A 10024-nucleotide genomic window follows, 5' to 3' on the forward strand; every position below is an offset into this window, starting at 1 on the left:
GGTTTAGCTCAATGCCAAGAGTTTATCTCATTGCCTAGGGTTTATCTCAATGAGTTTAGCTCAATGCCTAGTGTTTAGCTCAATACCTAGTGTTTAGCTCAACACCTAGGTTTTAACTCAACCCTTAGGGTTTAGCTCAATGTCTAGAGTTTTGCTCAATGCCTAGGGTTTAGCTCAATATATTGGGTTTAGCCCAATACCTGGGGTTTAGCTCAACGAGTTTAGCTCAATGCCTAGGGTATATCTCAATTCCTAGGGTTTAGCTCAGTGCCTAGGGTTTTGCTCAATCCCTAGGGTTTAGCTCAATGCCGAGGGTTTAGCTCAATGCCTAGGGTTTAGCTCAATGACTTGGGTTTAGCCCAATGCCTCGAGGTTTAGCCCAATGCCCAGGGTTGATCTCAAAGCCTAGGGTTTAGCTCAATTCCTAGGGTTTAGCTTGATGCCTAGGGTTTAGCTCAATGAGTGTAGCTCAATGCCTAGGATTTAAGTGAATCCTAGGTTTTAGCTCATTTAGTCTTTTTCTGTGTTCCCCTCCCCATCTACTATTGGTTGTATTTGTTGGATGAGAAAAAACAATTTGCGGCAAAATATTTTGTGACTAAAGTTCAATTTATCTTGAATGATTCATTGATTCCTGTTATGAGGAAAGCAGAGGTCTGCCCTGAGTGTGTTTATGTGTGTTATTCTGCACTGGTTGATTGATTGACAACTGTTGCCTCCAATAGACTGCTCCCAGGCTGAGTCATGTGACCTGTGTGTCGGAGACTCCACCTTAAATCTGACTGGCTGTGTCTGGAGGGTCTGCGGGAACAGTGAGACACACACACACACACACACACACACACACACACACACACACACACACACACACACACACACACACACACACACACACACACACACACACACACACACACACACCACACACACACACACACAGGTAAGACAACCCTCCAGGTCTTTACCAGATGATTAAATTATTCAGTGTGTCAGGATCTGACCTACACACACACACCATCCCTCCTCTCTCTCGTAGGTAATGATACTGGGTGTGTATCCGATCAGGGTGATTCTCAGAACTGTAATGTGACAAACGACCCAGCCATGTGCACAGGTGAGTAACACACACGCACACACGCACGCACACACACACGCACACACACACACACACACACAAAACACACACACACACACAAAATAGACAATGTGAGTAAAAACTATTCGCTAAATAACAATAACATTGATTACATTTCCTTATGTGTTTTTAGTCATAGAGATAGCGGAAGAAGGTGAAGGGGACTCAGGTGAGATTAAACTCAACATTCCACCACTTTATCCATCCCTTATTGATCTCTCTATTATTACTCATCCCTCTCCCCCTCTCTCTCTTCCCATATCTCTCCTTCTCCCCCCCCTCCCCATATATCTCCGCCTGTCAGATGAGTCTCCTCCAGAGCCATCAGAGTTCTCCCAGGCCAGCTTTGACATGTCCAGTTTCATAGGAGGCATCATCCTGGTGCTGTGTGTACAGGCTGGGGGATTCTTCGCCATGCGCTTCCTCAAGAAAGATACCACCTACGACCCCATGTGAGTGTGTGTGTGTGTGTGTGTGTGTGTGTGTGTGTGTGTGTGTGTGTGTGTGTGTGTGTGAGAGAGAGAGAGAGAGCAAGAGACAATTAGGCAAATTCAATCCCTTTTAGACAACTTCCTGGACAAAACTTTCCATTGTAATACTGAAGGTGTAAACTTGACAGTAGAAAACCTAAACAGTACATTTGACCTCAGCTTCACTATCAAATCTAAAAATGTCAAACAGAAAACCTGAAGAAAATTAACAACAATGACAAATGGTTTGATGAAGAATGCAAAAACCTAAGAAAGAAATTGAGAAAACTATCCAACCAAAAACAGAGACCCAGAAAACCTGAGCCTACACCTTCACTATGGTTAATCACTAAAACAATACAGAAATACACTACGGAAAAAGAAGGAACAGCATCAGAAAAGAGCTCAATGTAATTGAAGAACCCATAGAATCTAACCACTTCTGGGAAAATTGGAAAATACTAAACAAACAACAACATGAAGCGTTATCTATCCAAAACTGAGATGTATTGATAAACTACTTCTCCAATCTTTTTGGCTCTATAAGAAAGAACAAACAGCAAAAAAATATACATGATCAAATACAAATCATAGAATCAACTATTAAAGACTACCAGAACCCACTGGATTCTCCAATTACTTTGAATGAACTACAGATACAAACCCTCCAACCCAAAAAGGCCTGTGGTGTTGATGGTATCCTCAATGAAATGATAAAATATACAGACCACAAATTTCAATTGGCTATACTTAAACTCTTTAACATCATCCTTAGCTCTGGCATCTTCCCCAGTATTTGGAACCAAGGACTGATCACCCCAATCCACAAAAGTGGAGACAAATTTGACCCCAATAACTACCATGGGATATCCGTCAACGGCAACCTTGGGAAAATCATCTGCATTATCAATAACAGCAGACTCGTACATTTCCTCAGTGAAAACAATGCACTGAGCAAATGTCAAATTGGCTTTTTACCAAATTACCATATGACAGACCACGTATTCACCATGCACACCCTAATTGACAAACAAACAAAACAAAACAAAGACAAAGTCTTCTCATGCTTTGTTGATTTCAAAAAAACTTTGGACAAAATTTGGCACGAGGGTCTGCTATACAAATTGATGGAAAGTGGTGTTTGGAAAAAAAGGTGATGTGACTATCATTAATGTGATGACTGCTATTTACTGAATATTTACCTACTACGTTTACTTATTACTCAATTAAATTAATCATGTAACAATTAACTCATTCGGAATTTGGAGCACCACGGGAACAGTTGTTTACCGAGTTACTATCTCCTGAATTAAACTCTAAAAGTGATCTAAATATCTCTTACATCAATTATAGACAAATAATAATTATTACCTCATCAGTCACATTCTGAATGTCGCATAAACCTTGGATATCTGCACGAACTCTAACCTAAGTGATGAATCAGCGATACACAAATTGGCTTAATTATTTATCAACTAAATCATCACACCAAATACGTAAACACACATACAATGAAAACAGGTCCCTAGTTGACTAACAAAAGCATGACCGTTTGGTTACGCAATGGAAAGGGAGGGACAAAGAGTCAACTTATCATACATATGGAAACTGTGCTCACTGTAACCAGAATACAGAATATCAGCACACTAACAACCACAGAAATGCAATATATATTTACGTGTAGATGTCTTTCTCTGTCGTCACCACTCGATCCATCTATGGGAAGTGGTTTGATGTAAGTCTCTGGTTTTCCACCATAGGTTACAATGTCCTTCTTAGTTGTAGACTTCTTTTCTTCTGGAGTGTTCATTAGAATAGGTTCTTCAGATGTACCACACACAGTGTTCTGAGCGATCTATTTATTTAACAAGGCAAGTCTGTTTAGAGCAAATTCTTAATTACAATGACGGTCTACCAGGGAACAGTGGGTTAACTGCCTTCAGGGGCAGAACGACAGGTTTTTACCTTGTCAGCTCGGGGATTCAATCGAGCAACCTTTCTGTTACTGTCCCAACGCTCTAACCGCTAGGCTACCTGCTGGTTACTGTCCCAACGCTCTAACCACTAGGCTACCTGCTGGTTACTGACCCAACACTCTAACCACTAGGCTACCTGCCGCCCCTTCTTCTCTCGTCTTTGGTCAAAATGTCCTAGACTACTTTACACGCACGGCTGCAGACGGTGCATGTTTCAGTCTAGTTTACAAAGCTCTAAACATTTCAACGTGTGGACCATAGCCTCACATTCTCTGGTCTCAATGGTTGATTATTCAGGGTACAGCTAGGACCACAGCAACCCGGCATGTTTTGGTCTAATATACATTTCGTTAGCAAGTCCTTTTAAGCACTCTGATCTTAGGGGCATTCCAACATGCCGACGCAATGTCTGTGCTCACGTGGGCGTGGTTACTGACTGGGCCTATGTTTATATGAAAAGTCATTATCTCATTTAGAAGGCTAAAATCACATTTCTATCTTTTCAAAAATAGTTTCATATTTAATCATATAATTTGTACAACATGTAAATCTGACATATACAGTGTGAAAGCTCTTAAAGTTACAATATTTCTGTTATAAGGTCTTGCTGATTATTTCAATTACATCACAAAATATACATTCATTTTCCATATTCCATCTCTCATCATTCAGATGTTGAAATATATTGTCCCAGTGTCCATTGTTTGATGTTGAAATTTTGGGAAAGTGGGAAAGTGTCTGCAAGGTATTTAAGTAATAAAACAGGCCAAACCCCCCCCTCTCCTCTTGGAGGGGGGGGGGGGCTATCCTTAAACAAATGCCTGCTATCCTCAAACAACTGTCTACTGTTTGCTGATGATCGGGTGCTTCTGTACCCAACCAAGGAGAGCCTAGAGCAGCACCTAGATGCTTCTGCACAAATTCTGTCAAACCTGGGCCCTGACAGTAAATCTCAGTAAGACAAAAATAATGGTGTCCCAAAAAAGGTCCAGTTGCCAGGACCACAAATATAAATTCCATCTAGACACTATTGCCCTAGAGCACACAAAAAACTATACATACCTCTGCCTTAACATCAGCGCCACAGGTAAATTCCACAAAGCTGTGAATGAGCTGAGAGACAAGGCAAGAAGGGTCTTCTATGCCATCAAAAGGAACATAATGTAACACTGTGCGCTGAGAGTTGAGAAGCAAGTTCAGGGAGTGAGTGTTTTAATAAACACAACATAATACAAAATAAGAAACACGAACAACGCACAGACATGACGATCCCGGGGATCAGAAGCGGACCCGTCACCTCTGCTGAGGCGTGGGAAACCTGTCAGTCCGGCTGAGATGCGGGAGAATGGCGACCTAGAGCCCTGGAGAGAGAGCATACGTGATGGTACCCCCTCCCCGGTGCGTTCGGCTCCAGCCACAGGACGCCAACCAAAGGGATTATCCTGAGGATCAGGAGCGGACTGGTCACCACTGCTGATGCGAGGGAACCTGACAGACCGGCTGAGGCAGGGGAGCATGGCGAACCGGCTGAAGCATGAGAGCCTGATGAGCCGGTGGAAGCAGGGGAGCCTGGCGATCTGTCTGAGGCATGAGAGCCTGTAGCGGTTCCCGGACCAGACTTCATTCCCGCTGAAACAAACCAAAAAAAACACTCCCTGATGCTTCCCTTAGATGAGACGTTATTTTGTAACGTTGTTCGCTGAGAGTCGGGAAGCAAGTTCAGGGAGTGAGTGTTTTAATAAATAAACACAACATAATACAAAATAAGAAACACGAACAACGCACAGAAACAGAAACAATAATGCCTGGGGAAGGAACCAAAGGGAGTGACATATATAGGGAAGGAACCAAAGGGAGTGACATATATAGGGAAGGTAATCAGGGAAGTGATGGAGTCCAGGTGCGCGTAACAATGGTGACAAGTGTGCACCATAACGAGCAGCCTGGTGACCTAGAGGCTGGAGAGGGAGCACACCTGACATATAAAATTCGACATACCAATTATGATCTGGCTAAAAAATACTTTAATCAGTTATAGAACCCATTGCCCTTCATGGTTGTGAGGTCTGGAGTCCGCTCACCAATCAGGAATTCACCAAATGGGGCAAACACCAAATTGAGTCTCTGGATGCAGAATTCTGCAAAAATATAATCTGTGTACAACGTAAAACACCAAATAATGCATGCAGAGCAGAATTAGGCCGATACCCGCTAATGATCAAAATCCAGAAAAGGGCCGTTAAATTCTACAACCACCTAAAAGGAAGCGATTCCCAAACCTTCCATAACAAAGCCATCACCTACAGAGAGATAAACCTGGAGAAGAGTCCCCTAAGCACGCTGGTCCTGGGGCTCTGTTCACAAACAGACCCCACAGAGCACCAGGAAAGCAGCACAATTAGACCCAACAAAATAATGAGAAAACAAAAAGATAATTACTTGACACATTGGAAAGAATTAACAAAAAAACACAGCAAACTAGAATGCTATTTGGCCCTAAACAGAGAGTACACAGTGGCAAAATACCTGACCACTGTGACTGACCCAAACTTAAGGAAAGCTTTGACTATGTATAGATTCAGTGAGCAAAGCCTTGCTATTGAGAAAGGCCACTGTCATGACTTTACTTTCATTAATCTGATGACTGTTATTTATCTAATCAACTAACTGTGTTTAATCTTTACCCGATTAAATTAATCATGTAACTATTAACTCATTAAGATTTGGGGCACCACGAGAGCGGTTCTTTAAAGAGTTACCATCTCCCAAATTAAACTTTTAAGGTCTTTACCTATCACATCCATAAACAGTCAACTTATTAATCAGAATTTTGTATCCTCCTTGCATCTGCAAATACCCGGCCTTACTTATGATTCAATACTACACAAATTGGTTTAATTATTTATTTAGTAGCTAACTAAAATATAAACATACACACTTAATACATTAGAAACAAATCCCTAGGGAACTGACACAATATGCTGGCTTCTTACAAAAGACATGGAGAGAGCGAGAGATAAAGACACTTAATTTTGGAACATTAGTAATCATATACTTTGCACACAAACCACCACCTGTTTGGAGTAAGAAATCATGAATGTATTTACATGTAAATGCTTTGTTTCACTGTGTATTTCTGATGGAACCAGGCCTTCTTGGAAAAGATGTTGGACCTTTTGTGGCACGCTTGTAAAGCTCTGATTGTCCAAAGGGTGTCCCCACCCATCTCTTCTACTGTTGTTCTCCTCTGCTGTGGTCCGGTATCTGGCGACCCATCATGTAGTCCTGAACAGAGCTACAGAGCTCACTCTACTTCCACTTGCTTTGGAAGATGATTCTTTGTAGATAGGCTAGCCAGACGTGTCGATGGCTCTCAGTGGGGTGATGAGAGTAGTAAGAATGGTCCCACTTAAATAAGCTTTTCAACATATTTTACTTAGGACAGCTAATCAGCCATACCAGTGATTGTCTGGGAGGTGACTTCATCGTCTCTACCTCGTGTTGAGATTTCAGAGTTCGAACCACTTTGGACGTAAGCTGCAGAGCAATGTCTTTCTGGTCTGATACGTTAATTCTTAACCCATCATTTTATACAGTTTATTCAAAAGGGGTGGTTCGTGTGGCTGACACTTTCTCTGACCTCACTCAAAGGGGGCCGTGATTAATTACTTGTACAAAGTTATAGAAACAATTTCCTCTTATATTTTCTAAGATCACATCCCTCTCTAAACAAAAATACTTTATGTTTCCTATTTCATACACAACGTAGAGGATGGAAACATCACACATATAGTGTCTACTTTTCAAGTTACAATATTTCCTTTATGACATTTTTAATGACATCGCAAAATAACAACCAAATGACGTTAGTGGTCTTTGGATCGCCTCTGTCCATTCCACAGGTTCTATGTAGAAATATTGTTCCAGTATTCGCTTTAGAACATGTTAAAGTTCTGGCGTGAAAATGTCTGTGAACATTTTTCCCTCAGAGATCCACAAAGAATCCACAAAGAATTTGAAAACACCCATATCTACTGGGTGAAATACCACAGTGTGCCATCACAGCAGCAATATTTGTGACCTGTTGCCACAGGGAAAGGCTCCCTAAATTTTATCAGCATATCAAATGCGCGACCCGGGCTGGCAAAACCCTGGGTCCTTGTTATTCTAACTTCCGCGACGCATACAAAGTCCTCCCTCGCCCTCCTTTCAGAAAATCTGACCACGACTCCATTTTGTTGCTCCCAGCCTATAGACAGAAACTAAAACAGGAAATGCCTGTGCTCAGGTCTGTTCAACGCTGGTCCTACCAATCGGATTCCACGCTTCAAGATTGCTTTGATCACGTGGACTGGGATATGTTCCGCATAGCGTCGGACAATAACATTGATGAATACTTATTTTCCACCATAATTTGCAAATAAATTTATAAAAAATCCTACAATGTGATTTTCTGGATTTTTTTTCTCATTTTGTCTGTCATAGTTGAAGTGTACCTATGATGAAAATTACAGGCCTCTCTCATCTTTTTAAGTGGGAGAACTTGCACAATTGGTGGCTGACTAACTACTTTTTTGCCCCACTGTATATACTGTACTCTATACCATTTACTGCATCTTGCCTATGCCGTTCAGCCATCGCTCATCCATATATTTTTATTTACATATTTTTATTCATTCCTTTACACTTGTGTGTATAAGATAGTTGTTACGGCTTTCCTCCGTTGAAAGAGAAGTGGACCAAAATGCAGCGTGGTGGTTACTCATGTTCTTTAATGAAAAATGAACAAACATGAAATAACTAAATATACAAAACAAGAAACGTGAAAACCTATACAGTCTGTCTTGTGCTAACACACACAGAGACATGAACAATCACCCACAAAACACACAGTGAAACCCAGGCTACCTAAATATGGTTCCCAATCAGAGACAACTAGAATCACCTGACTCTGATTGAGAATCGCCTCAGGCAGCCATAGACTATGCTAGACACCCCTACTCAGCCACAATCCCAATACCTACTAAAACCCCAGTACCAAAACACAACACAAAATAAACCCATGTCACACCCTGGCCTGACCAAATAAATATATAAACACAAAATACTAAGACCAGGGCGTGACAGTAGTTGTTGTGAAATTGCTAGATTACTTGTTAGATATTACTGCATGGTCGGAACTAGAAGCATAAGCATTTCGCTACACTCGCATTAACATCTGCTTACCTATGTGTATGTGACAAATAAAATTTGATTTGATTTGAAATGGCAACCAGTGAAGAACAACACCATTGTAAATACAACCCATATTTATGTTTATTTATTTTACCTTTTTTACTTGAACTATTTGCACATAACATAACATTTGAAATGTCTTTATTCTTTTGGAGTGTAATGTTTACTGTTAATTTGTATTGTTCATTTCACTTTTGTTTATTATCTCATTCACTTGCTTTGGCAATGTTAACATATGTTTCCCATACCAATAAAGCCCTTAAATTGAAATTAAAAAATTGAGAGAGAGAGAGAGAGAGAGAGAGAGAGTGTGTGTGTGTGTTTGCATCACAGTGACATCTAGAGAGCTGAAGTAATATAATAGGCTGAACAATAATCTCTGTCTCTCTTTCTCTCTCTCTCCCCTCCACAGAGAGCAGCCAGCCTAGAGGAGAGGAGAGAGAGAAGAGGAGGACAGTGAAAGATGAAGGAGGGAGGGATGAGTGGGAGCTGTGACTCACCATGCTGTCACAATGCTTTGCATGACGTCAATCTACCATACTCCAGTGCGTGTGTTATACTTTTTTGTGTGTCCCAGATGTGCACCTGTCGGTCATTTTGTTTGTTTGACTGACCGTCCATTATGTTGTGTAACTCCTGTTTGTGTGTGTGTGTGTGTGTGTGTGCCCATGTGTGCGTGTGCCCATGTGTGTGTGTGCCCATGTGTGTGTGTGCCCATGTGTGTGTGTGTGTGTGTGTGTGTGTGTGTGTGTGTATTCCCTTTTTCCTGTCAGTTGGCCTAAATGCCTCCTGAATTTACAGTTGGCAAATAGTATTGTCTTAGAAGGTTGTAGTTATGTGAATGTGTAATGATTTTCAATCTTGTTAAAACATGTTTGTTAATTTGTGTTGTTGAACTGGTTTGGCTTGAGCTGCGTTCAGGAGGGAGGGATCTGGGATCTGTTCTGTTGTTGTGTTGTTTATGAAAATAAAGATCATGCAAAATAATAGGTTTATGTGAGTGTGTGTGTGTGTGTGTGTGTGTGTGTGTGTGTGTGTGTGTGTGTGTGAGAGAGTGAAATAAAGAGGGAGAGAGAGTGAGTTAAAAAGGAGTGTGTGTGTGTTTAGATGTGATGATACGGATATGAAGTGACATTGAGCTGGGTGTGTCTGGGTTCCTCAACATGAGGCTAGTAGAGCTGGGTGTGTCTGTGTGCCTCAACATGAGG

At 41.3% G+C, this 10024-nt stretch overlaps 1 long non-coding RNA gene across 1 annotated transcript; it reads left to right on the top strand.

Annotated features, from left to right (window-relative positions):
* Positions 1–929: 929 nt before the first annotated feature.
* On the top strand, positions 930–9760 carry LOC121838995. The gene is made up of 4 exons (XR_006078522.1): positions 930–1114; positions 1269–1304; positions 1440–1587; positions 9229–9760. It is a non-coding gene; the product is annotated as an uncharacterized LOC121838995 (long non-coding RNA).
* Positions 9761–10024: the final 264 nt, after the last annotated feature.

This window comes from Oncorhynchus tshawytscha, linkage group LG13 (genome assembly GCF_018296145.1).
Source record: "Oncorhynchus tshawytscha isolate Ot180627B linkage group LG13, Otsh_v2.0, whole genome shotgun sequence".
NCBI classification, from domain to species: Eukaryota; Metazoa; Chordata; class Actinopteri; order Salmoniformes; family Salmonidae; genus Oncorhynchus; species Oncorhynchus tshawytscha.